This window comes from Myotis yumanensis, unplaced genomic scaffold, assembly GCF_028538775.1.
Source record: "Myotis yumanensis isolate MYYU_CA2020_CCGP unplaced genomic scaffold, mMyoYum1.0.hap1 SCAF_12, whole genome shotgun sequence".
Lineage (NCBI taxonomy): Eukaryota > Metazoa > Chordata > Mammalia > Chiroptera > Vespertilionidae > Myotis > Myotis yumanensis.
The window spans coordinates 9211177-9223783 of record NW_027223763.1 but is presented as its reverse complement, the minus strand read 5'-3'; the positions used below and the strand labels follow the sequence as shown (position 1 = coordinate 9223783).

At 41.0% G+C, this 12607-nt stretch overlaps 1 protein-coding gene and 1 long non-coding RNA gene across 3 annotated transcripts in view; both read left to right on the top strand.

Annotated features, from left to right (window-relative positions):
- The first annotated feature begins 161 nt into the window (after positions 1-161).
- Positions 162-7343, top strand: LOC139020791 (uncharacterized). The gene is made up of 3 exons (XR_011473361.1): positions 162-342; positions 3408-3618; positions 5815-7343. It is a non-coding gene; the product is annotated as an uncharacterized lncRNA (long non-coding RNA).
- A 1570-nt stretch (positions 7344-8913) lies between these two features.
- RABGAP1 (RAB GTPase activating protein 1) overlaps positions 8914-12607 on the top strand; it is a 127417-nt gene continuing 123723 nt past the window's right edge. The window contains exon 1 of one of the 2 annotated variants that reach the window (XM_070430718.1): positions 8914-8994. The gene's annotated coding sequence lies outside the window, so the exon portion shown is untranslated. Of the gene's footprint in view, positions 9000-12607 lie in introns of both variants that reach the window. The other variant, XM_070430717.1, reaches the window with a different exon arrangement.

Below are 12607 nucleotides of genomic sequence, written 5' to 3'. Positions count from 1 at the left end.
TGGGGGAGGGGCAGGGAACCCGAGCCAAAGGGGGACCCAACGGAACCGGAAGGGCAGCCCTCGCGGACAGGGACGACTTCCAGGTCCCAGAGTCCTCTCCGCCAATCGGAAGGCTCGAAAGGCGACGGGGCCGCGAGAGGGACTTTCCACGCGGAGGGCGGAGTGCGGATCGAGTGCTTTGGGCTCCAGGTGCAAGCGGTTACTCCTGAGACTTGGGGGTGCGGGGGTTCCTTAGCGTTTGGGATTCTGGCTTCTCAGCGGCTCCTCTCGAGCTGGACCTCGACCTGCCTACATGGTCCTGGTCTGCATGGGCCCGGAGGGCGACTCCGCCCTGAAGCTTCGGTAAGTCTCGCCGCGGGATGTGGACTCGCCTTGTGGGGGGGCCCTGAAAGCAAGTTCGCTCTCCTCGCGTTGGGATGTTGGTGTTCCCGGAGGTCTCGCATTCCCGTGGCTTCCTGTACGTACTGCGTGCTGACCGTCCCCAAATTTCTCTCGCCAGCCCAGACGGCTCTCCTGAGCTCCAGGGCCAACCGCCTACAAGACATCTTCAATTGAATGTCCTAATGTCAATGCAACCCCCCCGCCCCCAATGTACCTTTTGACCTTATCTCACGTTCATCTGCTTCTTATCTCCTGTGGTCCTTGTATAGGTGAAGGGCATCATCCACGACGCAGCCCTGCCGACCAGGAAGCTTTGTCATCCTAGGCTCCTTTTCCTTCTCCTTGCCAATCAAATTGCTCCCTGGGTTCTCCGGGACGTATTGTGGTAGAACTCATAGTTAGTTATCATTTTAGTAATTTGTAAGTGTGAAGTTCTGGGGCATGAAGTACAGTCACAATGTTGAGTAATCGTCACCACTGCTATACCTAACCGACTTCATTTTTTTGCTTGTGGATAGCGTTTTCTCAGTACTATTGGTTGAAAAGACATTTATTTCCCCATTGAATGTTCTTGGCACCTTTGTTGAAAAATCAACTGACTATATATGTGAGGGTTTATTTTTGGGCTCTCTCTTCTATTACATTGAACTATATGTCTGTTCTAATGCTAGTAATATATATATATATATTTAAATATATTTTATTGATTTTTTACAGAGAGGAAGGGAGAGGAATAGAGTTAGAAACATTGATGAGAGAGAAACATCCATCAGCTGCCTCCTGCACACCCTCCTACTGGGGATGTGCCTGCAACCAAGGTACATGCCCTTGACTGGAATCAAACCTGGGACCTTTCAGTCTGCAGGCCGACGCTCTATCCACTGAGCCAAACCAGTCAGGGCTGTTTTGTTTTTTAATATATTTTTATTGATTTCAGAGAGGAAGGGAGAGGGAGAGAGAGAATCATTGTTCGGCTGCCTCCTGCACGCCCCCTACTGGGGATCGAGCTGGCAACCCAGGCATGTGCCCTTGACCAGAATGGAATCTGGGACCCTTTAAGTCTGCAGGCGGACGCTCTATCCACTGAGCCAAACCAGCTAGGGCAGTAACATAATGCTTTAATTGTTGCAGTTTTGTAGTATGTTTTTTGTTGTTAATCTTCCCCCGAGGATGTTTTCTCCTCCGTTGACTTTTAGAGTGGAAGGGAAGGAGAGAGAGAGGGGTATAAGTAGAGAGAGATTGGTTGCCACCTGCACTCTCCCCACTGGGACCTGGGATCCAAACTGCAGCCCAGGTAAGTAACATCCACCAGCAATTGAACCCGTGACCCTTCTGTGTGCTGGCTGACACTTTAACCACTGAGTCACACTGTCCAGGCTGTAGTAAGTTTTTTTTTTGTTTGTTTGTTTTTTAAATATATTTTATTCATTTTTTACAGAGAAGAAGGAAGAGGGACAGAGAGTTAGAAACATCAATGAGAGAGATCGATCAGCTGCCTCCTGCACGCCCCCTACTGGGGATGTGCCCGCAACCAAGGTACATGCCCTTGACCGGAATCGAACCTGGGACCCTTGAGTCCGCAGGCCGACGCTCTATCCACTGAGCCAAACCGGTTCGGCGGCTGTAGTAAGTTTTGAAGTATGAGTCTTCCAACTTTATTCTTTTTCGAGATTGTTTTGGCTGTTCCAGGCCCCCTGAAATTCCATGTGCATTTGAGGGTCAGCTTTTACATTTCTGAAGAATAGGCTGTTGTAGTTTTGATAGAGATTGTTTTGAATCTGTAGGTCACTTTTGGTAGTATAGACAACTTAATTTTAAGCCTTCCTGTTCATGAATGCAGAATTACTTTCCATGTACTTAGGTCTTCATTAATTTCAGCAATGTTTTCTAGTTTTCAGGGTATATAATTATTTTTGACTAGAGGCCTGATGCAGGAAAATTCATGCAAGAGTAGGCCGTCCTTCCCCCGGCTGCCTGCGCCAGCTTCCCTCTGGCACCCGGGACCAGGCTGGCTTCCCTCTGTCCCAGTTTTGTCAGGAAGGACGTCCAGAGTGACGTCTGGAAGATGTCTGGTCTAATTAGCATATTACCCTCTTATTATTATAGACTAGTAACCCTGCACACGAATCCATGTGCCAGTAGCTTGCTGCTGCCCTCCTATAGCTCTCCGCCTGCTGCCCCACCCTCCTGTAGCTCCCCGACCCCTTCATAGCTTGCTGCCCTGCCCCTTCCTGTAGCTCTCTGCCTCCCACTTGCTTCCTTGCTGCCCTGCCCGCTCCTGTAGCTCTCCACCTCACCTCCCACTTGTTTACTGCCCTGCCCACTTGTAGCTCGCTGCCCCACCCTCCTGCTGATCTGGTCAGCATAATGACCATTTGCATATTACATCTTTATTATATAGGATACTATTGTAAGTAGAATTTCTTCCTTAATTTTCTTTTCATATTGTTGATTGCTGGTGTGTAGAAACAATTGCTTTTTGTGTGTTGATCTTACACCTTGCAACTTTGCTGAATTTATTAGCTCTAGTAACTTCTTCATTTTCTATATTTATGATTATGTTGCCTGTGAATAAAGATAGTTTCACTTTTTAGTTTTCAATTTGGATGCCTTCTATTTTCTTTTTTCTTTCTTTTTAAAAGTAGCTCTGATGAGAATTTACGGTACAATGTTGAATAGCAGCAGGAATGTAGGTTTCCTTTACTTGTTCCTGATCCTAGAGGGGAGGCTAAACTATTTGAATATTGTTAGCTGTGGATTTTTCAAAAACACCTTTATCATATTGAGGAATTTTCCTTCTATAACTAGTTTGCTGAGAGATCTTATCATGAACAGGGATTGTTATCTTCAAGTGCCTTTTCTGTGTCAATTGAGATGATCATGTGTTCTCATACCCACACCCTTTAATTTTTTAAAATATGATGTATTACATTGAATTATGTTGAACCTCCCTTGCATTTCTCTGATAAATCCCACTTGGTCATGTGAATAACACTTTTAATATATATATTTTAAAATGATTTCAGAGAGAGGAAGAAAGAAGGAGAGAGAGATAGAAACATCAATGATGAGAAAGAATCATCAATTGGCTGACTCCTGCACACCCCCAACTGGGGATTGAACCTGAAACCCAGACATGTGCCCTGACCAGGAATTGAACCGTGACCCACTTGGTTCATGGATCAACACTCAACCAGTGACACACACCTCCTGGGCTGAATAATCTTTTATTATACTGTAGGTGGTGGGGAGAATGTACTATGTACATTGGGAAAGAGTGTGTATTCTGTTGTTGGATAGATTGTTTTTTATGTATCTGTTAGGTGTACTTTGTTTATTGTGATGTTCAAGTCCTCTACTTCCTTACTTATCTTCTATAGCTTGTTCTATTTATTATTATTATTACTTTTAAATATATTTTATTGATTTTTTTACGGAGAGGAAGGGAGAGGGATAGAGAGTTAGAAACATCGACGAGGGAGAAACATCGATCAGCCGCCTCCTGCACACCCCCTTGAGTCCGCAGGCCGATGCTCTATCCACTGAGCCAAACCGGTCAGGGCTATTTATTATTGAAAGTGTGGTATTGAAGTTTCAACTACTGTTGAACTCTTTATTTGTCCCTTTAATTCTGTTAATTTTTTTCTTTATATATATTGTCTGTTATTTGTGTAAAAGTTTATAATTTTATATCATATGCTTTATTGAACCTTTTGTTAATATGTAATGACCTTCTTTGTCTCTTGTAACCTATTTATTTATTTATTTACTTTTGTTGTTGTAACCTTTTAAAAAAAATTACATCTCTGTTTTGCATATCTCAGTATAACCAACCCAGATCCCTTTTGGTTGCTATTTACATGAAATATCTTCTATTTTATCCTTTCACTTTCAACTAATTAATGTCTTTGGATTGTAAAGTGAGTTTCTTCTAGCCCAGTTGGTGTAGCTTAGTGATTGAGCATCGACCCCTGAACCAGGAGGTCATGGTTGATTCCCAGTCAGGGCACATGCCCTGATTTTGGTCTTGATCCTCAGTAGGGGACATGCAAGAGGCAGCCAATCAGTGATGTTTCTCTCTCATCATAGATGTTCCTATCTCTCCCTTCCTCTCTCTGAAATCAATAAAAACATATTTTTTAAAAGAATATTTAAAAAATAAAGGGAGTCTCTTCTAGACTGCATATAGTTGGATCATGGTTGTTTTTTAATCTATTCTGCCCATCTGTCTTTTGATTGAAGAATTTTAGCAATTTACATTTGAAGTAATTACTGATAAGGATTTGTTTCTGCCATTTTGCTATTTGTTTTCTATAGGCCTTATAGCTTTTGTGCCTTCATTTTCTTCATTATTGCCTTTTTCTGTGTTTATTTGATTTTTGTTATGTTTTGATTCACCTGTCATACCCTTCTGTGTATTTTCTATAGATATTTTCTTTGTGGTTGCCATGAGAATAACATTTAATAGCCCAAAGTTACAACATTCTAATAGAATTGATACCAACTTCAATACCATACAAAAACTCCTACTGTACAGCTCTGTCCTCTCTTCCTATTGATGTCATAAATTGCATCTTTAAACATTTGTGCCCAATAATATAGATTAATATTTTTATGCATTTCTCTTTAGGTCATGGAGAAAATAAAAAGTGTACCTACAAGTCATAATTACAGTAATACTTGCTTTTATAATTGTCCATGTATTGACACTGAAAGGAGATCTTTATTTTCTCCTATGGCTTCTAGTTACTGTCAAGTGTCTTTTCAGGTCAACCTGAAGGATTCCCCTTAGCATTCTTGAAGGGCAGGTTCAGTGGTAACTAACAGTAACAAACTCCTTTGACTTTTTTTAAAATTAGGGAATTTGTTAATTTCTCCCTCATTTAAAAAAAAATCTTTTTATTGATTTTCAGAGAGAGGAAGGGAGATGGGGAGAGAGAAACATCAATGATGTGAATCATCGATCGGCTGCACGCCTCCCACCAGCGATCCAGAGATCCAGCCCACATCCTGGACATGTGACCTGGAATCGTGACCTCCTGGTTTATGGGTCAACACTCAACCACTAAGCCACACCAGCTGGACTCTCCCTTATTTTTAAAAAACATTTTTTTAAAGAATTCTTTGTCAACGCTTTTTTTTTCTGTCAGCACTTGGAATATTATCAACCCACTACTTTCTGGCCTCCAAGGTTTAGGATGAAAAATTGGCTGTTTATCTTACAGAGGGTCCTTTGTATGTGATTAATCATTTCTTTCTTGCTACTTTCAAGATTCTTTTCTTTGGCTTGCTACAGTTTGATAATTATTCTTCCTCCCCTTTCTCTCTTCTCCTGGGATTCCCACAGGGGTATTTTGTTTCTCTTGACAGTGTCCAATAGATCCCTATGCCTCTGTTCATTTTTCTTTCTGTTTTTCTTTTTCTGTTCCTCAGATGGAGTAGGAAGTGCAAGGAACTCATCTACCTAGATAACAATTGTCCTGGCAGAATCTCAAGTAACTATTTTGGAACTCAGGAGTCTATTTGAAAACTTGCATTCTCCAGGGGAAGGCTTGGTTGGTAAATTGAGGTTCATTTCAGTGTCAGTCTTCAGTGTGATAACACCTAACCATCTCTTACCCCTTCAGCTTGTGGCAGGCAATCATCTTTACATTCAAGTGTGCTTGCTGGAGCCAGGATAGGAAATAAGAACCTTGTTCTCCAAATACTTGAGTTCTGTATTATATGACATATAACCTATGGTATGTGCTAGCCCAAAATGTTTGACTTCAATCCATTGAAACTTGAGATATAACTAGAAATCATATCTCAAGGAAATACAAGGTCTAGAGCAAGCATGTCAAACTCAAGGCCCGCGGGCCGCATGTGGCCCACAACCAATATGTTTGTGGCCCAGCTAATATAATTGTATGTAAGAAACATTTTAATAAAAATTTTGTAACTTGTTACAATATCCTGTTATACATAATTATTAATAACCAACTACAACGTTTGCTAATGACTGATTACTGTAAACATGTTGCATTCATTTCCCTTACTTGCCTTACCTGCAGGTGCACCATTTCTCTCCACTAATACTAGCAGCGAATATTTTAGCAGTTGATTGCCATGTCATTAGCCTTGTACTGACTTGTTTGGTGTGAGCAACAGGAAATATCTCACTTTTGGAGAACAAGAAAAATAGGTTTATTTGCATTGCGCTTATTAATTTGTGCAGTTATTCAGTGTCTGGTAAGTTAATGTTCAAGAAAAAATATTAATTTTTATTAAAATGTTCTATTATTTTGTTAACGATTACTCATTTATTTCTGCCCTTTGTATTCAGCATGTCTCTATCGAAATAAACCTATTTTTCTATGAAAATTGAAGCTTTGTTTTTTTGCAGGCCACATAAACTTAAACCTTGTTTATTTGGCCCATGTTAGTCTGAGTTTGACATGCCAGCCGAGTTTGACATGCTTGGGAGAGGAACAAACAGTGATGAGGAAGCAAATATTTGGATTCAGAAGGAGCTTAAAGTGGTCTAATTTCTTTAATATGCCAATGTCTTTAAATTTTTTTCTTAAGGGCTAGATTAAGAAATACTTGGGAACACTACTAGAAGCAATATGTGGCCCTGGATTTGATACTAACTTGGGCAAACTAGCTGTTAAAAAATGTATTGCAGGTAACAGAAAATTGATTATAGTTAGGTATTAAATGAGAGGAAGATTTACTAAAATATTACTGATTTGGGAAAGCCAACAGGAAAAACATTGTTAGGTTGATATAAAATTTGAATATGATCTAGGAATTATATGAGAGGAAAAGTGACTGAAATAATGTATATGTTGTTCGTTGACTAAAGTAGATTTCTATACTGTGATCTCATTTTGAAAAACTATGTTGACACAGAAGGATGTATTAAAGTATTAACATTGGTGGTGGGAATGTGATATTTTTGTTATTTTAGCGTGTGTGTATTTTTCTCCAAGATATACTATTCTGTAATAAAATTTTGTCTCAAAATTTTCTCTTAAGGTTTACATATATATTGGGTTCAGGACATTTTACTTTCTTCCTAATACTGTATCTTTTAAATAGGTATTATTTCTATATAAGTGTATAAGGAGAAAAGGAACAGGACTATTTCTTGAGGGAGTTTCGCTAGTCTATTGTGACAGACAAGTCACAAAGAGGACTGTAACAGAACAGCTTTTTCTCTGGTTGATCTCGATTCAGTATCCACAGGAAAACATTGGGAATGAGTCATTCACCAGGAAAAGAGCATATGCTATTTGAATTAAAAGCAAAGAGTAAGGAAGAGGTTGTAGAATTATAAATTATGAAGACTGAAATAGCACCTTTAATCATTGTTTTTATTTCCAACTACATTGTAAACTTATTCAGGACAGGGAATTCAAAATTCTTTACTGTTGCAGCCAAAGGTAAACTGAGTGGGGGGGTGAAAGGATTAAGGAAAGACAGACAAGAGAATGAAAGCTGGGTCTAGGTGGGACGCTGCTCCCTGATGAGACAGCGCCAGCACCCACAAGCCGTGTCTTTATTTTATAGCAGATGCCACGAGTAGGGGCGTGATCACTTTGTTTACAGCATTCTTGTGAGTTCCAACCTCACTCAACTACATGCACCTGAACTCTAGCACAAGGCACGTGGGGCCACGTGTTTGGACCATAGGTTCAAGCTTACTACCACAGCCATTGGCTATGATTGTGCTGGGAGGGCCCTGACCTCCAGCTGGGACTTGCACGTGGCAATGAGAGGACCCTGTCCTTTCATTAGTCCGAGGCTTGATCCTAGCCAAAACACCGTAGCCGAGCCCCATACTTTACATTGTTGTTGCTCCATATTCTACTTTTGAATGATTTTCAAATAAAATTACAGCCGCATTTTCGAGTAACACTGAAACAACCTTGTCCATTTTTGTGCTATTCTGCGTGCCTCTAATAATAAGCTCAAGGCCTTGGACAGAGAGTCAGAAGTTTTACTTCTAGACTTAATTCTCTAACTTAGGTTGGGCTCCTTTGTAAAACGAGAAAAGTCAGGTTCTCGTATGTTTGTAGTAAAGCCAAATAAGATATCCGGGACCCATCACTATCCTTGGCACATTCGTGAGCTCTCAATAAAGGCCAGGTGCGTTGACTAACACTGATAAGCGCTGCTTTTGAAGAAGTACTCAACGTGAAAGGTGAGCAGAAGATTCCCTGCTCAAAAGGTGCTAGCAGCCTGCTTCCTCTCCCGCTCCCTCCTAATCCCTCCATCCCCGTCCTGCTTCGTCCCTGCTCAGCCACACAGCCACTACCTGTCCAAGCCCACCGGCCACAGGGCTTGTCGCCAGTGTAGACCCCGCGCAGGCGCAGACTAGGGGCGGGCTCAAAGCCCAGGTGGGGCGTCGAGGAGAGGAAGTACGCCCTCGCCGCTTGTTGTTGGACCAATGGGGCGGCGCGGCTCAGCCGCGGACCTATGACACGGGGCGGGAGGCGGGCCGAGAGCGGAAAAAGCCGCTCTCACGTGAGTAGGGGGCGGGGAAGACGGGGGCTGGGCGGCTAGGGAGGCCCAGGCGACGAAGCCTCCCGGACGGCGAACGGCAGGCGGTGGAGGAGGAGACGGCAGGTCGGGTAGGGCCGCGTTTCCCCTCCTCCTCCTCCCACCTTCCCTCTACCAAGCCAGGGGGTATCCTCTGCGAGGAGCCAGCCTGTGGTCCCATCCCGCGGGCCTGGGCCGGCGAGACTGCGTTCAGCTCCCTCGAAGAGCCGTGTTGTGAGGGGAGCTGTGATTGGGGGGAGGGGAAGCTGCGGCGGAGGGGAGAGGGCGCATGCGCAGGTGGGAACGCTCTCGGCGACCCTGCCCGAACCGGTTCCCCCTGTCTTGGGTGGGTGTCTGCCTTCAGAGTCTTACACTTGTGGCTGCCCCTCTGGGCCCCTAGCAAAGCCGGTTTGGCTTTTGACTTTAATGTTTTGGGCCAGGTCCTGTGTGGGCATCTGGCCTCTTCCTCCGCCTCAGTTTCTCCCTCTTGCCCCCAGGGCCCGTTTCTGACTTAGGCTGGCCTCGGCCCTGGCCCGTCTTTCTGGGCTGTGACTCATTTGAAAGACTTGCTTTCTTCTGGTGTGGATGTGCCATCTCGTGCTGGCCTTACCATCTCATTTTCCCCGCCTAAACTTGAAGTGCCTGCGGCATCCCACTCGCCCCATCTTCTTTAAATATCTGCTCCCAATACTTCCTTGCTGTGGATGCAAACTTCAGGGTTTTAGGTGTTAAGCCAGAAAATAACCAGACTTCCAGGAATTCGCTGTCCATTGCCTGGTAGTACTTTAGTCAGTATCATTCAGACTGTTACAGTCTGCACCTGCTTTTACAGGCATTTCCATACTAGGGTTACTTGGGGATTCTTTTAATTTATATTGGAAGCAGAAGTAGTCATGATACTGGTACTCACACTACTAGTTCTCCGTTAGTTCAAAGTCCTGTTCCAATTTGAATGTGAGATATTTTAGCTTTTGCTATTTTTATCAATGGAAAAAAAAACTGCCGGGGATAGGTTTCATAATTATTTTGTTATTTTCACTCTAATAAATACCTGTATTCACATACGTGTGTGTGTGTGTGTGTGTGTGTGTGTGTTTCCAGCTGCTTTGTTTATTTAGGAAGTAAAAAACAATGGAGGGTGACTTGAACTGTGTCACATTAAACTGATGTTTGAAAAGTAGTTGAAAAAAGGCTTAGTTGCCAAGGAAGTGCACATTTAACTTAAAAAAAAAAAAGGACCTGTTGGTGGAGAGTGCTCTTTTATGTATTTTGAAGGCTTTTAAGTAGTGTTTACTCAAACTGCAAATGAATAAGGGAGAGAATTCTTTGTGATCTTGCGTTGTAGAACTCAGTTTGCATTGGTAAATTTTGAATCCATGATTGATTTGTATGGGTAACATTTAAAATTCATAAGTGGCTTTAATAGGATTTATCAACTCAAATTTGTAATTGAACTGTTGCTATTTTTTGGTACATTTCCTTTTTGTTGTTTTAGTTTTATAATTCAGTTTACAGTTATTTAACTCATTGGTGTTAAGGTATATATTTGTCTGGATAGTTAACCTATAACTATATACACATTTTGGCCTTTTTTGGCATGGTGTTCTATTAGCAGTTTACAGGTGCTTAATCTGGATTAAGAGGTAATTTAGTGATACTGTAAAAGTGAAGGCACCTGCTTCTTATCTTTTCTACTGCATATTAAAAGAAGTGTATTCTGCATAGTATTTACATGAGGGTGACATGATTTTCCACAAATATATATCAACTTTACAGCCCAGATTCTTTAAAAAAGTCATTGTCTTTTATTATGTTTCCAGCTACTTTGCAGCCCAGATTCTTTTAAAGAAGTCATTGTCTTTTATTGAGAATGTGTCCAGCTAAAATAAAGCCTGCTTTGAAGGTCTCATCATTTCATAGTAATTGTTTTAACAAGTGACCTTTGACTGCAGGCTTCAGAAAATAATTCATTTAAATTGGTGCTACTGTTGAGTGTGCTGAGGTTTTGACATAGGCTGCCTATAATATCTGTGTAGTTTTCAATATAATCAGATATCATTAACCTTTTCAAGCATGTGGAATAAATGAATAAAACTCATATCTTTCTTGGTGATAAAACTCAAATATTAAAGACATACTAATTTAACCAACATAGATAACTCATAGTTGGGCATGACATTTAGGTGCATTGTATGTAATTGCCTTGTTTTATTAGTTTTCCATAGTTAGGTCCCAAAGAAAGAAAATCCAAGGCTAAAATAAAGAGTCATGTCCATTGGTATATGTGAAAAAAAAAAACAGTGTATCAATTTAACAGCTGTTTCATTTTGCAATAATTTGGTTACCTTGTTCTGTCCCTCCTGCCCTCTAGTTTTCTGATCATCCTCAGATCATTATTCTTTAGAAAACTTGTAAGTCAAAACAATATTAGATAGATATTTAAACTTACATTGCAACCTCTCTTGTTGACCCTAACAGCTATGTTTCTCTTTGTGTGCAAAGACTGACCAAATATGGCAGTTTGCAAGTCATTGACACTTTAGTTTATAGAATTTAGCCTGGTAAGTTTTTCTCTTTCCAAAGCAACTGTAATACTTTGAGATTGTCAACAGTGAGAATTTCTTAATGGTTCTTTATATCATAGTAGAGTTCTATAAGGCCTAACCTCCCCCCACCCCAATCCCTTTTTCTATGGATCATTAAATAGTAAAAGTAAAACTTGTTTTCAAGTTCATGCATGACATTAAATAGTGTATATTACCTTGGCTTTAAAATGTGAAGGAGTATATCTTAACTATATTTTTGAAACTTCTTTTTCCCATTTCCCATTATTTATACATTTTGGTCATTATAACCATCAACCTATGGTTATAATTTTCCATTTTCTGAGGGTGACCTTTATATCAGGAAAAGAAATTGATTTGCAGAATCTTTCTTAGGGGACATATTGTAAATATCATCAAGGGTATTAGAGACAGCATTTAAGGCTAAATTGGATTGAAAGTTGGGTATTTCTGTAATACTGTAGGGAAGAGGCTTGAGTTAATCATTTTAATATTTTTACTGTATAGGCAATAAACTCTATATGCCCTTGAAGTATGCTGATAAATGGATTCTGGCAATGTAAGAGTAGGAACATGTCACATAAACCCCTTTGCTGTGATACACGATTGTCTATGAATAGACCTCTGATATATCTGCAGAAGAGAAATGGTATGGTTATATCTTTATTGTATTTACCTGTTCAGTTCTCTGTGAATTGAAGAAAAGGGTGATTTCTGTCTAAAATTGTTCCCTAGCAGAAAGTTTTATTTTTGCTTTCGCTCGTGAGAAAAGATCTTTTCAGATAGTTTTTTTTTAAAAATATATTTTATTGATTTTTTACAGAGAGGAAGGGAGAGAGATAGAGAGTTAGAAACATCGATCAGCTGCCTCCTGCACATCTCCCACCGGGGACGCGCCCGCAACCCAGGCACATGCCCCCGACCGGAATCAAACCCGGGACCCCTCAGTTCGCAGGCCGACGCTCTATCCACTGAGCCAAACCGGCCTCGGCTTTTCAGATAGTTTTAAAAACACCTGTGGAACTTGAATATTTATTAAAATTTTTAATATTATGCAGTGCCTATTCCAGTGCTGTTAATGAAGATGCTCAGAAAATGTTTATTGATTGCCCATACTTGTCAAATGTCCCACCATC